Source organism: Melospiza georgiana, chromosome 9 (assembly GCF_028018845.1).
Source record: "Melospiza georgiana isolate bMelGeo1 chromosome 9, bMelGeo1.pri, whole genome shotgun sequence".
NCBI lineage: Eukaryota > Metazoa > Chordata > Aves > Passeriformes > Passerellidae > Melospiza > Melospiza georgiana.
Window position 1 is genome coordinate 10,358,203 of NC_080438.1, and position 23,207 is coordinate 10,381,409.

The 23,207-nt window shown below is 38.2% G+C and overlaps 1 long non-coding RNA gene across 6 annotated transcripts in view; it reads right to left on the reverse strand.

Moving 5' to 3' along the window:
- Positions 1-11,478: 11,478 nt before the first annotated feature.
- The window catches only part of LOC131087127 (uncharacterized), a 61,122-nt gene continuing 49,393 nt past the window's right edge, over positions 11,479-23,207 (reverse strand). For 3 of the 6 annotated variants that reach the window (XR_009114842.1, XR_009114838.1, XR_009114843.1), the window contains one exon: positions 11,479-14,882. This is a non-coding gene — a long non-coding RNA (uncharacterized LOC131087127). The remainder of the gene's footprint in view (positions 14,883-23,207) is intronic. The other 3 variants (XR_009114839.1, XR_009114840.1, XR_009114841.1) reach the window with 3 other exon arrangements.

Here is a 23,207-nt window from a genome sequence, read left to right on the forward strand (position 1 = left end):
GGGATATTCATCCTCAAAAACTCCACCCAGAGACAAAACATTTCAATAAATAAATAGAGCAATGAAAACTTGAAGGCTTTTTATCCTGGTCTGGCTACAAAAGAACTAATACTGATTTGCCAGAATCCACAATGCATTTCTCAGACATTATTTTCCTCCAAAACAGCCAACTCCTTCAAATTTGAAATGCTCTCACAAGGAGGGGAAGAAAACCTGGTAGCTGTAAAAGCAAAATTTATTGCCATTTTTGATCCTTCTAACTCTCAGTTCCTATTGAAATGCTAGAAGTAGGAAAGCTTATTTTGAGAGTAAGCTATCAAAGATTCTTTGTGCTACATCACTAATATCTTATCCAGGGGGCAGGACAGGTGCCTTTGGCTCTCTGGAAGGGGACAAGGCCAGTGACATGCCAGCTACTGCCAGTCTCTGGTCCATATAAGCCCACCTTTGAGTGGACTCCAGCCCAGAGTCACAGCAAGGCAATGGGCCCAGATTGCTACCTTAAAACATGAGGGTCTGGAAAAGATGGGTGCCTGTGTTGGTAGGGCTGTTGCTGCACAGGTAAGCCCTGCTGGCTCTCATTCTGCCATCTTTGTCTAAACCAAGGGCACTGATGATTGCCAAGGTTTGTTAGCAAACATGGATGTGAGCAGGAAGAGTTCCAACAGCTGCATGCCAGTCATTGGTGTCCCTCCATGATCCTTTTTCTGAGACATGTATTGGCCTGTTTTCCCCATTCCTGCAAAATATCTCACCTCCTTTTGTTGAATTATATTTTAACCTATGCTGAGACACCATCTGATGCTTCTGTAGTCTCTCTTACTTTTTTTTCTTTTTAAGTTTTGGTTTCACACAACCATTCTAAACCTTTTCTCACTGGAATCTGTCTATGAAGTGCTCTTTTCTCATCTATCAGTGCTACAATTCCTTAATCCTCCTCCCATTTCTGCCTGACCTAATCCATGCACAGCATCCACCTGTGCCATCGGTGTCCCAGTGCCTGAGCCACTTGAGCCCTTCCCTGCTGTCCCAAAGCACAGCTGCCTAGGGACCAGCAAGGATGCCTGCAGGCTTCACCGTGGGACGTGTCACTTGTTCCATTCCACTGTTGGCCTGCACTGAGAACATGGCACATGTGCTCTTGTCTACAAGTCTTTCTTCAGTTCTGATATACTTCTCCTCAAGGAGGTTTTCTTTTCTACTGCCAAGTGTCCTGGTGCTGACAGTGTCAAATATGTGAAACTTTCTAATCTCTCTGCAAACTTTTTCCTGAAAAAATGCCTGAAAGATGTGGTTCCAAGAAAAGATTGAAAAGCTTAGTAGGAGGACTGATGATGCCTGGAAAGAGGAACAATCTTTTACATCTTTAAGAAGTGGGACCAGGATAAGGGGAGTCACATCGTTGTTTGTCTCTTGGCTGAAGTTAAATTCCTTGGATTAATATTGGAATAAATAGTCCAACTTTGAAAAATCTCAGGGTATGTGAGGAGAATGACTTGTGTTGAGGATTTCTAAGGAGCAGACTGTAAAATTTCCAGTACAATGGGATAATAGGCCTTGAGAAAAGAGAGAACCAATAATGTAGCCTTGCACTAGTAAGGTTCAAGGCAGTTGTCAGTTATTTGCCCTCCAAATAAAAAGCCATTGAGTGGGGTGGGAAAGCTTCTGTTCCAAGTCAGGACTATTCAACAAGTACTCTGAGAACCTGATGTTGTATTTGAGTATCTTGGCCAGCTTTAGAATTAAGGATAAAATTGGGAAAAGGGAGCTTGCAAGTATGTTGGGGAACCATAGGTCCCTTCCTCCATCTTTCATGGACTAATCTTTGGCACAGACCTATGCAATTGAACATCAGAAATTTGGTACTGCTCCCTTGTGTCATTTTACATTATCAAAATTCTTATATCTTTATATGGGCTCATGAGGATCTAGTAAATTTAATTGTTCCAAACTAATATTGTTTTCATGGTACTTTTTTCTCTCCCTTTAAGAAAACTCCTAAGAAATAGTGAGGTGATGTAATGGTTAAAGAGATAGCATAAGAATTGATACTAGTGCTTGTCCCAATAGGAGAACATTTCACATCTGTTATTTATGATGTGAAGCACCACTGGGGACAGCTTCAGTAACTATGTACATAGTAATACCTTTAATTAGACTAACAGAATAAATATTGCACACAGGCTTTAGGGATTTCGTAAAAGCTCTACCCCTGGAGAGGAAATTGGTGCAACTGGATAATGATAACTGTAACCTGGGAAGATCACTATCTCCTAACTTCTTGTGCAGCAAGATTCTTGCAGCACTTGTGGGTAAACTTAAGGTTCCTCTATGACCTTTCAGACAAAACCTTCCTGTGAACCTGGAAAGCTTCAGAGTGAAATTTACTTGTCAGTCAAATGACAAATGTCAGATGACCTTCTGCTATTACTATGCTTATATTTAAGATTTAAAAAAAACCTCTCCAAATCTCTTAGAAGTACTACAGAGATTAGATTATTAGAGCAGAAAAATATCTTTACCTGAGACTGTGCTGCCTCTCTTCTGGGCTGCACTGCCTGAGGTATAGAGCTGAAGCTTGGGGCATGAGGCTTTGAAGTTAAAGCATAACAGGCTCTTTGTTTTCTCTGTTTTCCTTGCCATACAGAGCACATAACTGCAGTGACAGAGTTCAGTGAATAGGGGCTTTACATGGCTGCCCAGTGCAACACCTGCTGGCAGCTGAGTGTGACACCCTGCAAACCTCTACCTGTGGCACAGGAAGGGACACAGAAACCCCTTGTTCAGCCTCATGTTTTGTAATAGTCAGAAATATACATGTGCTGGCTTGCATTTTCCTCCTTGAAGCCAGTTTTTCCATGTGTTTCAGCCAACACAAGGCCTGCAAACAGAAAGAATAGTTTTCCAGTTCAGGACTTTGGAAGTACCTATAGCAATGCTACAATGGAATAGTGACATCTTTAGCTTGTGGGGCTGCTTTCAGTGTTTGTAGTGGTCTGCAGGCATAAGTGGACAGGGTATTTTAATAATCTGTGGCTGTGGATTGTGTCTTGTAGCTTGTGTCTATCTTGAAATAAAAAGCCAATGGTTCAGTCTCCAGATTAAAGAAAAACTGATTGTAAATTTAGAACTTTTTGCATGGTTGTCATAAATGAATACTTTCGTATGAATGTCTATTAGGGGCAAGGGAACTGAGGTAACAAAAAGTGAATTGCACCTCGTGGATGCAGAATGTCTGCTCAAATAATGGAATAGCAATAACTTCTGCTATTGTTGAGAAATAAGTGAAAACACATGAATTACCAGACTGGCTTCAACTTGTGTTCTTATCATTTACATGCCTTGGTCCATTAACATTACTGCTTATCTTCTTCCAGTACCTTTCTAAATTACTCTGTTTGTGGGTTTGGTTGTTTTAGTTTGGTGTGTTGTTGGTTTTTTGGGTTTATTTTTTTTAAAGGTCTATTTGTCCCTTGAAGAATTATAGGATCTGCTCTTACAAAGAACATGGCTTATAGCCCCTGCCAGATCTTTTTCTGACTTATTAAATGTTAATTTCCAAATGCAAGGTTTGAAAAAACAGCAAAGCAATGTATTTTTTACAAATAGATGCCTCTGAGCTATGTTTGATATGAAGTAGCTTTTTAACATTCCAATTTTATGTCAAGAGTTAATAATTTATCCAGAAAAATTCCACATAAAGTGAAAATTAGTGCCCATATTTTGCTGTTTAAAGTTTTATCTGAAACAGCACTTGTGGCTATTGCCTGAGAGGCAGGCTAAAACCTTATTAAAAGCTGAGCATCTACTGCAATATTTCATTCTCTATTTAGCTTTTTTAGTAGTTGAGAGCTTTCTTGGTGGGAGATGTTTTGTTAACCATAAGAAAAAATTCTATACACGTATAAATAAAACTTGGTGATGAAAAGTAGGTCAGTCCTTCAATATGGCTTTTAGCTACATCTTAAAGATTTTTCTCTGCAGTGATTTGCTGATCCAGTTATTCTTAATATCATAATCCTCAAATTTATAATCCTCAGTGATAGTTAATGATTGCTAACATGCAGAATTTTCCACATCCAGTGTCATCAGTGGCAGTGATACATTTGGTCACGTGTTTATAAGTGGCTGTCTGTTTCAGAATCTGGTTTTTTAAAGTGTATCTAATTTAATTACCAAACAGTGAATACACTGCCTGCAAAAGTCACTGACCTAGAATGGTGCCTCTAAGCTTTTGAGCATGGCTGATAGTGGAATGATGTAAAATGACATGAAAGCTGAAGACATAATTGCTCATTGTGAATCTTTTTTTTTCAGTAGCTAACATTATTCCAAAGATGAAAAGTGACAGTTATATATTTTTGGCAATGTTTCCCTGTAGGAAAGGAACAGGCAACCTACTTATTTTTTCTACTGTTAGGGCTGACTCAAAATTATATTCATAAGAATTTTATTTACTGACATTTTAGACTGAATTTTTGAGCAGTCTGTACCCAAGTACTAATTTAGGGCTCTTATAGTCTAGGTATGTAGTCATGAAAAATGAGCTGTTGGAGGTTTAGCCACAGAATATCACAAGATTACTTCAAGGAGCAAATGCTGTGTTTGGGAGCTTTTAAGAAAATAAAACCTGAAAAACAATGAAGCATTCAAAATTCAGATGTTCTTTCTGAATATCTGGCTCTACAAAACTTAAAAATGCCATCTGGTGACAGCTTTACCTTCTCTCAGATTCCATCAGACTGAGTGTGTGTTGTTCCCATTGCTTGCAAATTTACACTTGTAGCTGATGGGAATTGTACATATGTGAGAGCTTGGAAAGCAGTTACTGAGCAGCCTTATTTCCAAAAGAGCTGATAAAATGTAGCAGCCAACAGTCTCAAAGTGAGCCCAGAGCCTGAGCTCACATTGCAGCGTTGTGTGCAGGCTCTGGGCTCACTTTAGCAGCGGCTCTCACAGCTTCTGATGATGATCAAGGTCCATCAGCTGTAGGCAGCTCAGGACCCCACCCGTGTCTGGGTGCCGTGCAGAGATACTGAGTTCTGTCTCAGCAAGTGAGAGTTCTTTTCTCTGCCTTTCAGCTGTGAGTCCTCCTCTGAGAGGAGCATAGTGGTGCCAGCACCTGGGACCTCAACTGCAGGAAGCTGCTAATGTGATCTTACTGATTTGGGATCCAAGTCCAAATTTATTTGTAGACCTTACAGATGTATATAAACACTTGTTATATATAACACTTTACTTGTGGTAGAAAGAAGGCAAAATAATCTGTTTTGAGAACTACAAATAGTCGTTAAAACATGGTCTATTATTTGTAGGCACTTTGATTAAATCAGTTTTTAGTTTCAGTTCATCAAAGGATAGTACATCCTCCTGGCAAATCTGTCACGAGTATAGTGAGCTAATCTGACCTCCTCACAGAAAATGAATGAGGTAGAAAGATTTCTGTTTTGGGAAAATATAACTCTGGTGGCTCACCTAAGTAGAGAGGAGCCTCTAGTGCTAGATGCTAAGATGGGAAAGGCACACTCCTAAGTTCAAGCAACAAACCCTTCTGCACAGGCATGCATGTCTCAGACTTGGATTACTCCTCAGCAATGCTCCTGACTAATTAGCAATAGACACAGCAATGCCTTAGAATCTCAATACAAGGTTTAAAGCTGAAATCCTGTTCCCATATAGATAGGCATCTCTGTAAGGAGGAAGGAAATGTAATGTTTTGTTTGGTTTTGGTTTGGTTTATTTTTCTCCTGCGAGGATGAAGTGTCTTAAGTGCTTGTCTGCTTCCACAAAAGGCAGTGATGGGATGGGTGATGTAGCAATGGAGAGATGAAAGAAGGGGAGGTTTTTTTTGTTTGGTTGGTTTTGTTTTTAGAATTCACCCTTAACAGTCAGTTTGTGGTATTCAATTTGAGCAGACCTGTGGTTTGATTATCTCACTCTTGATACATGTCAGCTCGTTCCAGAAGGCACTTGCAGTCAGCACTTAGCAGCATTTGTACGTGTACCTGCATTGTCTAATTGTGCAGAACATAAATCATGTCTGGTGAAGGCTGATACACATTTGAAGTCCATATGTAGCTCTAGGCCAGAGAGGGATGCCAAAAAGCTCCCAAAATAAAGAAGCCCCTGGGTATTGTGACAGGAGATATTTTAAAAGATGTGATAATGTTTTGCTTTGATTTTTTTTTCTCAGATGCAACCAATAAGTGGCTTACTTGGCTAGCTCTGTGTCAGAATAATGGGAAATGATGGAAGTGCACAATGTGAAGGGAGGGAGAGGAAACAGGCTGCCATTGCTTCAAATATATACACTTGTGCTGTGGGAGCCATCGCCAGCCAAAAATAAGCTGTGAGCTCTTTCCCACCCACATAGCTCGAGCTTTGTGAAGCTGAGGAGACTGTCATGTGGTGGCAAAGGCCAGATTATCATAATGTGGGTGACATGTTTCTGCCCAAAAATACTCTCCTGCCTGTTGTGTTCTGAAGCTCCTTATTTGTACCTGCCAAGCAGTAATCTGCACCTATGCAGAGTGAAGTGTCCAAGTGCTGTTTGTGTGGGGCACCCACAGTTTGTCTGTGGGCAGAAATGCTCTCTCTGGAGGTGGAAACTGGTGTTTTTTCAAGTACATGTTATTTTGTTTCTCCTCCTCCCCCAAGAGTGACATCTACCTCTGCATTTTTTCCCTTAGTGTAGGATGTGTGGGACCATACTTCTTTTACAGTTCTCTTGTATGTTGGCTTACCAAATCCTCAGCTTGCACAAACTGGCATAATTTTACTGAAACTGTTGACTCCAAAACCAGCAGGGAATCTGAATTCATTAGGTAGCAGGCCATGATCCACATGAACTTCTGGAACAATCTCCTGCTATTGTTTTGGGGATGTACAGAGACACTCCTGGAGAGTCTGCAAAGATTTCTTTTAAGATTTGCTAGGCCACAGCTGGCTGTTGTCTATAAAGTAATGTCTTTTTTTTTTTTTTTTTTTTTTTTTTCTCCTGCTGTCTCCTACAGTTATATCCTGAATATCTCTCAAAGTTCTTTAGTTTTGCTGTCCCTCTAGCAGTTTGTGGCCTCCCTGAAGCGTGTTCACTGTCTGTGGGAGAGCCTAATTTCCTCATGTCTCTCAGTCTGGTAACCAGCAGCATATTGATACTGAGTGAACTGGATGGCATTTAAATGTAAATCTATTGTCATGAACTCGAGGCTTACTATGGCTCATTATTTTCAGGCAAGCAGAGTAATTAGCACAGGGTGTGCTCTATGATAATTAGAAATGTTTTACACATCAGATGGTGATGTTGACTTTTGAGGGCAACCACCTGGACTCAACTCTCACTAGCTAAAACAAATATTTTTGTATTTCTTTTTGTTTCAATGTTTCAAAATGCCTGTGGCAAAATACTTTAACTGTTTAATCACTAAATAATAGATCCATGCAATCAATTAGCTGAACAGTATGATTATTTGGACAAATTGCTGGTACCCAGAGATGACACCATAGTTGAGATATGCAGTTTATGTGTATTGTCATTTCTCTTGAATGCAAGGTGGAACTTCCACTATCTTGAAAGCCAGGCACTTGTTGCTTTCCAGCTCTCCCTCCTCTTTACCTGACCTGGTATTTGAACCTTCTGAACACTGGTATCATAGATTTGTGCTATCTGGTCCATTTTTGACATTTTTTTCATTATGAAGAGTAGTGTGACATTCCTAGTGAAAAAAAAAAATTATTAAAAAAACACTCACAAAAAACCCCACCAAACAAAACACAACCCAGACATTTATATTATCAGGTCTCATTATAATCTCTTTGTGAACTTGTTAGATTAAAGCAGATTTGTTAAAACATCAAAAATTTAGGGCTATGTTGGAAGCAGCTCTATTTCATGAAGCAGAATCAGGAAAGATAAAAATATGTACTGTGGCCCTATATTCTGTCTGCAGAACTGGGGGGCTTATTTCTGATTTATGTTGAAATACAGGCAGTTTCTGTTCTGTCCCTCATGGCTGTGTGGATTAGTTTCTGTACCTGAAGCTTTCTCTAAATTTCTGGTGTTAGTTCATATCCAAATCGAGGAGGAGGAGGGCGTTCTCCTTTCTAGTGGCAATACAAAGGCAGGCTCATCAGAAGATGTAGAAGCTGGGCATTTCTGTCAGTTTCCATCAGAATTGTATTTGAAAGCTGTGCAATTTGAAGATTTACCATGTTTCCTCCTCAGGTCAATAATTGCTAAACTCAAACATAAACTTTCTGTTATGTATATTTGTATTCAGTGTGATAACTGGTTGTTATAAAGTGAAGGCTCTACCACAGCCATGGAAATACTGAGCTTGTAAATACCCTTTAGGTACAGACATCAGGAGAAGTTAATCATTATGCTTCTGCTGCCTCTTTTTCGGTTTGTACTCTTAAAATAATGTGGGAGAAATGCAGTGCAATGGAAAGTTTAATTTTTTAAAATTAAATCTTGATAGGCTTCTGCTTGTATTCTAAGTTCATCCCTGCTTCTATGTGTTGCCATGTAATTTCTGACTAATTTTCAAAATATTAGTGATTGGGTGAGGGAGGAGGAAGAGGAGCTATATTGTGAAAAAGAACCTCTTAAATTAAAAAAATTTGCAAGTAGTGCATTTCAAGGGGATGAAATAATCTATTTTAAACTAGGAAAGAACTTGTGGACTCTGTATCTATGGAATAATGTTAGATAAATTTAAATGTGTTAACTGTGTGGTGCCATTACAAGTGCTTTTTTTGGCTGAAAAGGATCAGTGATTTCTTGTAAAATCAAGAGACACCAGATTATTTCAGCTAGCCCTGCCTGGGCTCTTTGGAATGTGGTCTAAGTTTCTGGCACTTGCACTTAAGGAGGATGTATGGGAAGAAAAAAAAAAACAACTAAAGTTCAAACAAAATTACACAAACCTAAATAAAAGAGAAGGCAAGATGTAAAAATTATTCTGTAATGGGTGTGACCATTCAAATGCTTGGAAAAATAATTGGTTACCATTGCAACTGTGGCAAGGAACAAAGATATACGTTAATAGGGGAAAAAAGGTGGTTGGCAAGAAAAACAGGTATTTACATGAGGTACAAGTCAGGATTGCAGGAGCATTCTTTTTTTTTATTTTCCCAGAAGACATGTTTGGAGTCTAAAATTGTCTCTATACTGCTTCTATTTCAACTATAAATGACTTCTATATTTAACTCTTTAACTTACTGTGTGACTTCACCATCTGTAAAGCAAGAGATGTTAATGCTGTGGTGTCAGCTGTGCCAAAAAGCAAGTCTATCATATTCATGCTGCCATGGTCCTGAATATCACAGACTATTTCTATCATAGAAATTCTTTGACTTGTGGTTTTAGAGGTACAATCAAGTGTGTTTCTGTACTTGCTTAGCAGAAGTTATAGCATTGATGCAGAAGCTGTTGGGTTGGATGTTTTAAATCATCTTATGCCAGAAGCCAGGGAGAAAAAAAGAGCTTAGAGGTAATTAAAAATCCCAACAACTCCAAACCTCATAACAAGCCCTTAGTTCCACCTCTGCTGTACTCAAGCACGGTGATGGGCACACTGGCGAGCAGCAACTGATCTCTCATGGATGGGAAGTGCATTCCCTCTCTCTTCCTCCACTGCGGTAAAAGCAGTGCTCCTATTATGTCAAGGTCCATTGCATTTACTGCAACTTTGATATGCTTGACCTAAAAATATTGCTGTGAGTGAATTATTTACAATGACAATGAGGAGCAATTTTCTGGAATGTTTCTGTGGCCTGTGGGCATTGTACTGAGTACATATGTATGTTATTAACAAAACCCATGAAAATTACCATGAAACCTTTCCACAGTATATCACAGTTATCGTTGCCAAATTGGGATTGTTCTGTGGCTTTAGAGCATAAGGAAACGTATGTGCAAGCCAGCATTTCTTGTGGGGAGTGGAATAATGGAACTGTTTTCCAGTGAATATTAAGTAACTAGTCTGTAGAGGTTGATTTCAGGTTGTATGAAGTACTACATGTCTGTGCACTAAGGAGACATTTTTCCATTTCTATACGAAAACACGGTGTAACTAAAACCACTGATAAATGCCCATGCTAGGCACCATTAAAAAGTCATTCTTCTCTTCAGAAACCAGTAAAAACTTGCAGTCAAGTTGGAAATATTTCATATTTGCAATCTGTGCTATCTGTGCCTAGGTCAATGCTGGCTGAGGTTCCTGCACCCTGACTTAGTGGGGTATGAATAGTTCTTCTTCCATTCATAAGTATATGGAACAAAATGATGACTGAAATCAGGAGAGATGTGTGTTTTGAGGGAAAGTACTGCCTTAAAAAAGGATTTAAAGTTATCTTTTTCTTGCAGTGGAGTCTGTCCCTCCTCAATGCTAATCATTCAGGCATTATCAGTTAGCAGAGAAAATATATATACAGAAACCACTCATGTTCCAGGATATTAGCTCTTCCCAGAGTTGAGAAATTCCAGATTCTTCTGTTTCAATAAGTATTTTCTCTGTTAAAGGCACATAACGCATCTACAACAAGCATTAATAAGTGTTTCGCAAAATGAAGAGCTGGTTTTTAAGTTTCAGTAAAGAACTTTGTTTTGTAACAAAAACATACTAGCTACAACCTAATTTGAAATTTTCTCTTTCTAGACAGAATGTATACCTCTGATTCTTTTAATATGATCTTTATCTCCCTGCAATATGTAAGTCTTTAGTAATTCAAATTCCCATTTTTGTAGAAATGGGTAAACCTAAAGATACAGGCTTATCTGTGAACAGCATTGCTGAGAAATCATTTATCCATAGCAACTCTTCCTTTTAATACTTTACTCCTCTGTCTCTGACCAGGATAGTATTCAGTGAGCAACAGAGCATGTGGGTTCTTCTCCAGTAAATATTGGAATGAAAAAAGATAATCTTCCCAAACACCCCCTTTAAACAATGTCCAAATAATTTCAGGATTTATATTGCTATTGTGGTCATGTTTTTTGAGTCTATAAATGTTAGTTTCACATGTAACAGAGGACTGATCTCTTTCATGATTGAACTGCTGAAATGCATTCCTACAATTTAATTAGACTGGTAACAGTTCAAGAAGTGGCTATAGACGTGTTGTTCCATGATAGCTTTGACACTTTTCTGTTCAGTTCCTACACAGAGAAGCATGGATAGACCAAGCAAGCTTAGTACACAAGAGTACTTGTGTGACTAATGTGCTGAGTAAACTTTGTAAATAGTCCCACTAAAGTACTCTTTATAAACATTCCCATAATGAGAAGAATGATATGAGTGATATGATGATATGCTGTGAGTTTTCCAGATTTTGTAAGCAATTTCTGCTGCAGAGTATTTGAGTCTAAAGGTAGAACTTACCTTGGATGATTGTGTGAAGTGAGAAATATAGACTGGTTCTTTTGTGTGTCTGACCAGGTTAAAAAAGGTTGCAAAGAAAGAAGGACACAGTTGTGAGCTTATTTACACTTTATTTTCTTATTGCAAAACTCAGAGCATGACATAGGTATTCAGTTTACTGTAACTTTAAAATTTAACCACTTTTCCATTATTATTTCTAGATCTACATTTCTTTGTCATCTTTCACATCCCTAAAAATAGCAAATGCAATAGTATTTTTTTAAAATCAGCTTAATGTAAAATTAATTCATATTTTTTGATGTAAAATTTTTATCCATAACTGTTAAATCCCATTTGTTTCCAGTTGTATTGTCATAAGTATAGACTAAACTTTTGAACTCTTCAACATTGCCTAGTTAAATGGCAATTAAATATTCTTTCCTCTTATGTCAGAATCCTTAGGAGTGGATATACAGAGCTTCCTATCCTGTCATTTTTTCTGCATACATACTAAATAAGAATTTTCACATTTTCATGGTACTGAACCCTGTGAGAACAATACTCCAGAAAAAGGCAGCAAGTTTTTTTTCCCAGTCAGCTAAGTTAAACACTCAAAACCAAGCAAGCAAAAAGTCGATACCCCCAACTATTTTTCTGACCAGAGAACTGTAGCTCATAAGAAGTGTTTGCTTCTCACTATTGCCTTCAGAGCTGCTGCTCCTCTTAACAGCAACTGTACAATGTGGGGCCACAGTTGCATTCATTGTTCAGTGAGCTTGTCCACATAGTTAAACCCACCGACAGCAATGAATGTTGATTGTGACCTTTTTGTAAAGCTTGGCAGGGTGAGGGAGAAACATCATAAGATGGTTAGGTTGCTATCTTCGGTGTTAAGGCCTGAAAGCATGAAGTAAGGAGGAGGATGGTTAGCTGGAGGGTACAATCAACGGTCGATGGTTTTCACTTTAATTCCAAACTCACCGACAGCGTTGAATGTTCACTGAAGCAACCACTACAACAGAACTCCATTGACTTGACTGCATCCTCAAATCTCTGAAAGTAGGGGGGGAAAATCAAAATTCACGCAGTGATTTTAATTATACAGATGATGCAACTTGAATCATTTTTCTCTTACCGACACCAACACCCTTCTCTGCTGATCATGTTTCAGTCTTTCTGCAAGGAGCTGGCAGTTTCCCAGACTTCTTTCTATGAAAAGAAAATATTTTTCTCTTACTCAGGCTTTAAAAATAAAGGTTAGAGATCCAGGCACGAGTGGATTAATGTTGTCTGTTATTTCACAAGACTGAACTTCACAGAAAAAACATGAGATCCCATAAATGAACAGAGCTGGATAAGAGTTTTAAAAATTAGTGTTGCCAATTAGAGATTTCTCAATTGAGAAAAATTGCTTCTATTGACATGGTTCAATTGGATAAAAACTTGTTTAGGATTGATAAAAATAAATTTTCTTTAGAGAAGGCTTAATTTTTCAAAAAATATCTCAGAGACAGAAGGCCTTTTTTTCCTTACAAATTTTCACTCATGCAGAACCTGTTGTGATAGTTTTCAGGAGGAAAAAAGGCAACTGTCAAGGCTTGACCTATATTTATTGTAATTTTTTTTTGTTTCAGCATGTTGTGCACATCCAGCTGATCATCGCACAGTGAAGTCCTTATTCTTAAAAATTTCCACAGTAACACAGCACTTTTTCCTAATCTTCTGAGCTTTCCAACTCAATTGTCGTAATTATTACTAAAAATAAATAATACTTAAAAATTAAGGTTGTGGGTTTTGTGTTGCAGAAGAATTTTAGAAGCTGTATAAGAAGACAAAACATGGTAATCTAGAAATTTTACCTTATTTTCATTTGTGAGCAGAGTTCTTATGCAGGTGTTCTTGAAGCTCAGCTTGTCAGAATTCTTTTCTGCTAAGGCTAGGTCCACTCTTAACTGTGCTGAAATTCCGTGACTGATTCATTGACTTACATGAATTGCTGTATGTTTACCTTATCCTTTGGATAAAGATGCCCTCTACTCTCTGTGTCTCCCCTCCATTGTTATTTATAAGGCTTTATAAATGTTTGGGTTTTGTCTGTACTTGTGTTAAGGGAACCCACACGTAAGAACTGGAGTTGATCAGTTTGCTGCCCCAGCCTATTTTGCAAACAAAGACTATGACAAGGACTTGGTCCTAACCGTTTCTTTCAATGCATTGCTCTGCGTGTAGAGGTATTTATTTATTGCATTGTTTGACTCAACTGTATTTTCCATCGAATACAGCTAAAAGAACAAGTCATTAATATAGCCTACTGGAGAACTAGACCAGAACAGAATAAACTATTATGGTGGCCTAGATGTGTTTTGTTTATGAAGGCCACTTTGATTATGAATATAGCTAAATCAAATACATTTTAATTAAATGTGGCAACCCACCTTCCTTTCCCAATACAGCAGCAGAGGATATTTGCTGCCAATACTTTAGCTGTGATTATTTTTAGTTCTCCATTTATTTGTACTGAAATTTCAAGGTTTAATTCCATGGATGTTAGGAGAAGACCTCTGCACACTGGCATGAGTGATGAGAGAATAAGGCTCTCCAACTCAGTCTTACATGCATCTGTTCAACTTTGTTCTAGCCAAATGAATTAACTTTATGATTAAGGGTTGCTCATATTTAACATCTACCCTATTATAAGCTTGTTTTCTGTTCTCCATTTCTTTCAGTACTCATTCCTATGCCCTTATTCCCTGCTTCCATCTGTCACTTCACATTTCAGTTGGGGGCTTGCCTGGTTGATATCTGGCAATTGGGATGGGGTGCAGGGGAAGGAGAGGAGCTGTGTAGAGCTTGTGGCTGGGTGGATTGCATCTTGGAAGGAATTACTTTCGCAGGTTGTTATTAATGCCTCCCCACCCCCCATAATGGATCCTCAGTATTTCCTTGGTCACCTAGCCTGTGAAATGGGCTGAAACTTCTAAGTAAAAAAGGTATTTCTGGATTCCAGCCCTGATTCCTGATGTGTGCAGGTTATGCAGGGTAAATATGCTTTCATCTTCCTTCATCTGGCTTTCATTTTTTTAAAATCCCTTATTGGGCTTATCTAGCTGTTACAAATGCCAGCTTTATTTTAAATTTTATTTCAGATCTGCAGGCTTATGTGAACATTCAGATTGGATGTATTTTTTTTAATTTAAGGTTAGTAGGTCATAAATAAACCAAAGCACTTTCCTTGCTTTGAGCAATAGGGTCATGATGTACATGAAATATCGCTTTAAAAAAACTGCAACCTAACGTGAATTGACAGAGGTACATGAGGAAGTAGTTCATCGTGTCGCTGCAAAGGCCATGGGGATTTGGACTGCTAGGGCTGCCTGTCTTAGGAATAGATTAGATATCTTGTCTGATGACCTGCACTTAATTTAAGTGACTGCCTTTGCAAGTCCTTCCAGAGGGCAACTGTGTGAAGTAGAGCATCTCATCTTCAGTCTTCTGTCCTTTTCCTCCTCTTGATGGCCTGACCTAAATTGAAGATATGGTTGTTGTGCTTGCACAAATAGACAATTATTTCAATACTATGTGAGCTGCATCTTCAGTTCTAATTAATTACCTTTTCCATTTTGACCTTGCTATGTTGAATCAAAAGACCAACATTCCAACTTCATTGTAGTGGTTAATGCTGGGAAGCTGTTATACAATATACTCATGTTAACAACTGCCTTATGCAAAATAGAGGCAAAAGCTCCCTCTCCCTGTTTAGAAAAGCTGTCAAGTACTACTCTGCCCTGCTTATTGCCCCACCTTTTCCTTTCTTCCTCCTCTCTCACCCACACAGATGAGATGAGATATGGAAGATGTCAGCCAGATCACAGTCTGGCTTGCAAGCCACTTCAAACAGCTGCCTTAGAACTGCTACCACCTTTACTGCTGGTACAGCAGGGAGATTGCTTAGGAACAAATGCTTAGGTGAATACACAGAACTCGGCCTTGAGGCTCTTGTAGCTTTAGGTGCTTTTTCTAATTGTGCATTAAAACAATCTATGTGTACTGCTTAAAATACTATGTTAGCAAATTTATGAGGTAGATACTTCACGTGGTTTACAGCATCATTTTTCTTTCGCTGACATGGAATTGTTTGTTAGTGGAAGGTGGAGTTAAAACTTTCTGAAGCCAAATATTCATTTGTATAAAAGGAAGACAACGGAACAGTGTTCATACTGATACTGCAAAGTTATCTCATGGATGCAGTTGTTGGCTACTTCCACCTCCCACTTGCCCTCTCCCACAGTCTGTCAACAGACTTCCAGTTAAACACTTGGGGACAGGAAGAAATGCAGTGTGTGGACGTGTTTTTTTTAATTGTCTTGCAAAAGTGAATTCCAGGGGCAATGTCTAAAAATGGCAGAGGCACACTTGGGATCAGATTCTCAGCTAGAGTAAACTGACACAGCTCCATTGACGTCAGTGGCATCTGGGTTTACACCAGCTGACACCTGGATGCTCATCTGGAAAAAAGTGAATTAGAATGATCAGTTATTGGTTCTTATAATATAAATTTTTTGTGTTGTGTTCATCATTTTTATTAAACCTTTCTAAAATGACAAACTTTCATGTTGTATTGACATTTTACTTTCAATAAATCAGCAGTAATACTAAATCCCAGTAAGTATTGACACTGCTGTGCTTCCACTGAAAGGAATTAAATCCAGTTGACTGTAGTTATTAGAAATTCAATTTGTTCTTAGATGACTTTGAGTTGTATGCTGAAAGGTGAAGAATCTGTGCAGCTATCAACAGGACAAAATGAAAAGTATTTGTTTCTTCTGTGATCTAAAAATCTGCAAGAACAGAAGCAAAAAAACAATCACTGTAACCTAAGACTCTGACTGTGTTCTGCAGACACTGACTGCAGTTGTTTCTGCAGTGTGCTGGAGTGCAGCATCAGCTCCTAATGCAGTATATCTAAGGGGAATGTTTTACAAGAAATCCAAACGCACAATCACCATGTTTTCATGTTGCCTTAGACCTATGGAAACATCTCTGTTAACGTCTGTTGGAAAAAAAAGTTTGAGGGAGTATTTCACCATTTACTGGAGTACAGCCATCTCTGGGGAAGAGGAGCAGCTGTGTAACATCTTGAAGCGCTAGTGCATGCCAGCCTGAGACAGGAGCAAAAAGTTGTGATTGCCTTGTTTAAATTCTGCATTCTACAAGGCTGCTTTTTTGTACATTCCTGGTTCTTGCTCATAGAATAAGAGGGTGGAAAACCAGAAAACACTTTCAGGTGAAATATTGTCCACAAAACTGGTTTTTAAACAAAATCAAACTTGTTTGACATGCGCAGCCATCACAGAGTGATCTGAAGTTCACTGTCTTATCAGTGTTCTGATGGCCTAGAAACTGTGACATCTCCACACATGCTGCTTTGTGTGTTTGTAGGCTTTGACGAAGTTTTTGAGTAAGTTTGCTGTCCAAAAATCGACTTTGCTCTTGAAATGAAACCCATCAGCTAATATTACGTTTACAACACATGCTATGAGGTGGGATACTGATTAGCCAAGCTAATTTAGGAACAGAACAAATGTGAGAAGCAGCAGTGATATTAGTTCAATCAGATATTTGATTGCGCTTCCAGAAATAATTTAATTGCAGAGCTAAAAACTATGCTTTGCCCATTAGAGTTCTACCTGATTGGTATTTTGTTAAATCTTGATACTAAAGAAACTTCCTAGCCCATATTTAATGTGAAAGCCCACACAGTAATATTGGCTTTTTGCTTACTATTTAGATTTATTACATCTCAATCAATATAAATTGTTACTCTTACTTAACAAATCATAGTTGCACTCATGTTCTAAACAGACTTTTGTGTCTGCCCGTTTGAGCCCAACTGCAATTTATTACTGCATGTTGTTAGTCCTGTTTGACATTGTAAGCACTTTTCCAGCATACAGGATTCAGGCCCTGGCTCTATGAGATTTCCTTTTTATTTAAAGCCAAGAAATTGGTAAATAAATTCTAATACTGCCTGCAACTGCCCAATCTTATGGATCACAATTCTCTACTCTTGGTTACTGGAACACATTACCATTTATGGAAGATATGCACATATTTCAATGTCCATAAATCATAGGCAAACATCTGTTCTTTAGATCAGTAGATGGAGTATGGTAACTGGTTCTTACATTAATAGCCATGAAGTAATGCTCACCTAGTGATGTTATACTTTAATATTTTAGCAAATATTTCAGTAATTTAACTTTTCAGGCAATATTAATCAAAGCAGTAGAAATTGCAAGCATAGTCTGGCATAGAGTTCTGTGTAGCCTGTACCTGAAAAATGCCGAGTGAAAGTTGTAAGATAGTGGGTAAATATTCACAGCAACATGATCAACCTGGCTAAAACACAAAAGGTTCTGTTAGTAATTCTCTCTGCACTCATTGCTGCCTTTGAAGAGAATTTCTTTCCCTCCCCCTTCCTGTGATAGCTTTAAGCAGGCACCCTTTTCTCATTTGATGAATCTGGACTGTGTGTAGTGGTCTATATTGTTGTCTTAGTAGTATGATCTATTTCCCACGTGACCCTGCAGGCAAGGTTCTAAGGCCAATAACTGTGAAGCTGTGCTCTGAAAACATATGGTGTGTGTGGAAACCAGGGCTGTGTATGAGGCAAAATGTAAGAGGTGGGAAAGACAATATTGTAGGATAGGATGGGCACAGGATGGAAAGGCAGAGGATAAGAGTTTTCTTATTCTGTCTTCAATCTCAGTGTTTGGATTTTTGGATCAAGTGATTTCAGTTGTAAAGAGAAGAATCTTCAGCAACTATCCTGTCTAGCATTTATGTCAAGCCTTTATTTGGTTGTCATATATACTGTGGATACATTGGTTGTTTTTCAGCATCTCCTTTGTGTTTGTGTTCTTTTTCAGGAGCAGAGACTTGATACTTTGAGACTAGCGATATAAATGTCAGCATAGTTGAATTTTCATAGGAAGAACATATGTGTAAAAATGGAGAGCAAAAACATTCTATATTTTTAAAAGTTGAGTCCTACTGTAGTCAGCCATAGGACAGGAGACTGTAGTTCTTTTTCAGCAGAAAATGGACTTGCTTTTAAGTTACCTACTAATCTTGGTATAAAACCTCCCAAACTGCTTCAGAATGAATTCAGAACCCCCTTTTAGGATTTCTGGAGTACTTCAGTACCATTTACATGTTGTGTTTTATGTTCTTCACAGTGAATGTGTTAAATAGATACATATAGAAAAACATGCTTGTGGGCTCTCAAAACCTTTTGTTTAACTGTTGCTCCTGATTTTTTGAGTAATTTTCTATAAAAGGTGCTGTGAGTGTAGGTTTGCCCAAGAGATCCTCCAAGTGTCCATCTCGCTGCCAGCGCAGAGTGCAATAGCAATTGGCTTTAATATCCCATCCCCCTCTTCATTCTGTGTTGCCATAGGAATGGTCTGCGAGAATTACCAAATTCAAATAATTATAGTCCTGCTGCACAAAGTTTCTTTTGATCAAGAGCAAGTCATTTGAACCCTGATGTTTAGTGGGTAATACTTACAGCCTCATAAAAGTGTAGTGATGGCTGATATCTCATAGTGCTTTGAACATGTGAAGTGCTATATAAACAATATAGGGCTATTGCACACAACTCAAGCTATTAGCATTTGAGGCACAGTGCCCCAGGCCCTTGGAGGGGAAGTCACGTCTTCACTGGAAAAGAGGCACCTTTTTGAGTTTTGTATGCTTCCAGATTAGGTATCAGGAGCTCTCGAGGTAGTATAGACATATGAAAGGCTTGTTTTTTCAAATACTGCGTCTACTACTCTGCACTGGATTCTAACAATTAGAACTGTTATTCTAAAAATGTGTGGATGGTAAATCATTGCCTGGTTGCATTATTTCCTTTGCTGTAATTGTATTTTGGCATTTCTGCATTTTTTTTTCCTTTGTGAAAATTCTGTATGCTAATCTATTTCTTACTAACAGCCTCTGTAATCTTCATGTGTAATTTGAAACAGATGAGAAATTATGCTTCATCTTTGTTCCTAAAAACATCACCTTACTTGCAGAATTTAGAGCACAAATGCAATTTGAGAATGTGTAGAACACCCCATGAGTGTTGGTGTGTACATGTTGGTGAAGCCTTGTTCTTAAGGTAGCAATTCAAGTTAAAATAGGCCAGGGGTATTTGCCACACAGCTGATGTTATAGCTGAAGGTACTGCTCAGATGGGAACAGTTTTCCCAGGATTGATGGAATTGCCTGATTTGCTTTGTTTTGACTCTTTTCCACATTTTGCACACTCTGATAAACAAGGGCTCCTGCTTAGGACCCACAAGAGGCACCTCTCCTTGCAATCACTACAGCACAAACTCTGGGGCAGTAGAAAGGCTCATGACTATCTTCAGGGAGAAGAGGAAATTCCTTGAAGTCTTTTTATGCCACTCATTGCTCCAGTTTAAAAACAAAGCAATTCTTGGTCCAGAGTTGGCAAAACATTCTTTTTGCTTTTTGATGGTGTAACTTCTTTTCACCAGTAGAGACTATTCTAAAGGATTGCATTTTTCTGCTTGCTTGTTGTGTGGCTTTTTTAATGTCTCAGGCTAAGCTCTTAGGCATGTTAAATGATGTAAACAAGTTTTGGATTTTTGTTACTGTTATCTAGGAGCAGCCATTCAAAACAAATATGCTATTGACTCAACTCTAAAAAGCTCTGAACACAGAATAAGCTCAGACTTTGAAGGACTGGGCACACAGTTTAAATATTTAGCATAGCAAAACCCATTGCAGTACAATTGCTTGTACAGGATCCAATGATTTACAGCACAAATGTGAAGCATAATCCCATGTATTCAGGGAGCAAATGCCTGGTTAGTTTACTGTTTTCTGGTGGATTTTTTTATCAAGACTGACACACACAAACACAAAATACCTTTTACTGCTCTGACAGAGGCTTTTTAAAGTAATTCATATTCTTCTAAAGAAATAAATAGATACAAATTACCAGAACTGTTCTAAGGCCTTATCTTTATTATTGAAAATGGCCTAGCCTTTAATGGTTTGTAATTTGCCTGTGTTTTTGTGGCTTTCTCAACATCCTCCTCCTTGTCCTTGTTGAGCTCAGCTACCCTTTGAAAAGCTTTTTGCTCCAGTGACCACTTTAAACTTTCTATTGACAAAATAAAGCTGGACTCCTAATTTGTTTTTCCAACAGAAGGTGTGAGTTGAAAGTGGTCATTGGCCCAAAAACCTATCGTGAAGACAAAGTTGATTTTAGTGGGAAAGGGGGAGTGATGTCTGGTTTCCTTTTCTCTGTCCTTCAATTCCCACCTCCCAGAGTCCCAACCTCACAGCAGCAAGGATTCCCTTTTTTGCAGACTTTTGCTACAGCAAGGAAAGGGAGGCCAGGAAATTGTATTTGAGTCCTCAACTCAAATTGGTTTGTGAATCCAAATTCAGTCTTTTAAAACTGTGGGAAGACTGACTGGGAGACTGGCAATGAAATAAATGAGTGAATGGGTTGAGGAAAAGCATGTACAGCCAAATAAGTTAATAAATTAAACAATTCTCTTTGCTTCATGTGCACTTGTGTAGCTTAAAAATACATGCAAGCATACCTGCAGACATTTTCATGTGAAAAAAGAAAGGGAAATATCTCTTTGTTTTGGAGATCTAAACAGATCAGTACAATTGTAGCACCCAGAAACCTCAAACATTATCAAAATGGGTTTTTCAACCGCAGGGTCTTGCTTTTCTGCAGTACCCAACGCATTTAAATAAAAATTCTGAAATGAATTAGTAGGTTCAGGAGTAAGTGGATGGCATTTCACACAGTCAGGACTTTTTGTAAAAGTCTCAAGAGATTCCCTATCACCATTGTGGTAACCACTCCTAATCACAAATCATTATCTGCACAATCATAGGTGGTACTGGCTATTCTGAGAAGTTTTGTTTCTGCATTTTGTTTGTGGATTTATAAACCATTCTTGTGTCAGTGCCTGCCTCTTCTGGCTGAAGGTAATCAGGGAGCTTGAGGCTCACAGATTACATTTTCTGTGCTGTTCAAAGGTGTTCTATTTGTATTTTTATTTAGAAATATCTGGATGAAATTCCATTTGGAGGGACGTTCCATCCCTTAAGCCCTATACTCTGAACACCTAAAGCAGAGACATTGTGCTGGCTCTCAGCAGATAGGGTGAATTTCATTCTTACTGAATACGACCCAGGTGCTAAAAAGCTGTAGCTGAGAGTGCTGGGTTAAAAGCACGAGGCAGCTAGGTGCATAAATATTACATGGCTGTATCTTTAATGGGTTCCTGTCATAGACTTGCTTTTGTTTAAAGATTTCCATAACCCTGCTGATTTATTGCATCTTTTCTAGAAGTATGCTGTTAGCAGGAAACTCAGTTGAAGCACTTTCAATCATGTTGGAGGATCATTATACTTTCACTTGAATAACTAATTAGTTGCAAGAAATTAACCACTGCTGTTTAGCACAAAAACACTTTCAAGAAGGGCTTTCATTTTTGTTGTGGAAAATGACCTTAGGCACTTCAGGAGGTGGGGCAGAAAGGAGAAATAATGATCCTGCTGTCTTTTAATATAACTTTTGTTTTCAATTCCACCCAATAACTAGCAGGCAGCATAGCTGTCTGAATAAGGAACTGCACTTGGACTTTGGATAAATGTGTTCTGATCTTTCTGATCCCATGGATCTGGCAGCTGACCTGAACCTATTGATTGACACTGGTTTAAGGTTCTAAAAGCTGTCACTGAAGGCATGGGAGATGGAGTACAAGACTGAGGAAGAAATAAATTAGTGAATAGGATGGAAGGAAGAATAGAATATGGGCAAAGAAAGGTATAACCAGTCTCATGTTTCTGAAACTTAATTTTCATATTGAGAAATGTAGATTTAAAAATTTTTTTCTTGGCACGTAAAGGTCCCTGTCAGTATTATTGTCACATGGTGTTCACAGCACTATCTAATGTCAAACACAATGAGGTGATGAAGGAGAACAAACAGCTCAAATATTTAGAGATTCACCCTACTTCTGTGGTAAAAACTGGGAGGAATTTGAAGACAAATGATTTCTGAGATCTAGTTTCCTCTCTAATGTAAAATTCATTTAAGCCAATATAAGTAGCAAGTCTTAGACACTTTTTTGTCTAGAACTGCAATTTTTCCTGTTATTGGAGAAATATATATATAAAATTGATCTTAGTTTATCAAATAAAAACATAATAGGATGCACTTACAAATCAGTTACCTTGTTTTGGTCTCCTCTGTCTAGGAGGAGAATTCTTCAGATATTTGATAAAAACAAGAAATATTGGCCAGTAAGGTGAGGACAAGGGTGAAAGGGGGAGTTTATTGGTATTTTTTGCTCTCCTTCCTTTTCTCTAAACACACTTACAAGATTAGAAAGTTGTCTTTGATATGTGTATCTGAGATGTGATATGAAAATACTGGGAATTATTCAGTGCCAAAAGGAAGGGGGCTGCTCATGACAAACTCCACCTGAATATAAAATATAAAGGTTCCTATAATGCTTTTAGCACTTTAACTGTCTTCTCTGTTCTTTGCATTCTTTTCCATCTTGAAGCAGCTATTTTGGGTATTTTATTGTCAGGATTAGAACCTCATTCAGCTCTTTATGATTGTATTGGATTACCTGCATAATGTGTCTTGTGTAAATATTTACATAAATGTAGTACATTCTGATGGCTATGGTTTTTGTTTTGCTTTGGGGTTTTTTGTGTGGTGGGGTTTTTTTTTGTTTGGTTTTTTTTTTTTTTGACTAAATTTGCAACTTTTTGGTATATGAGAATGCA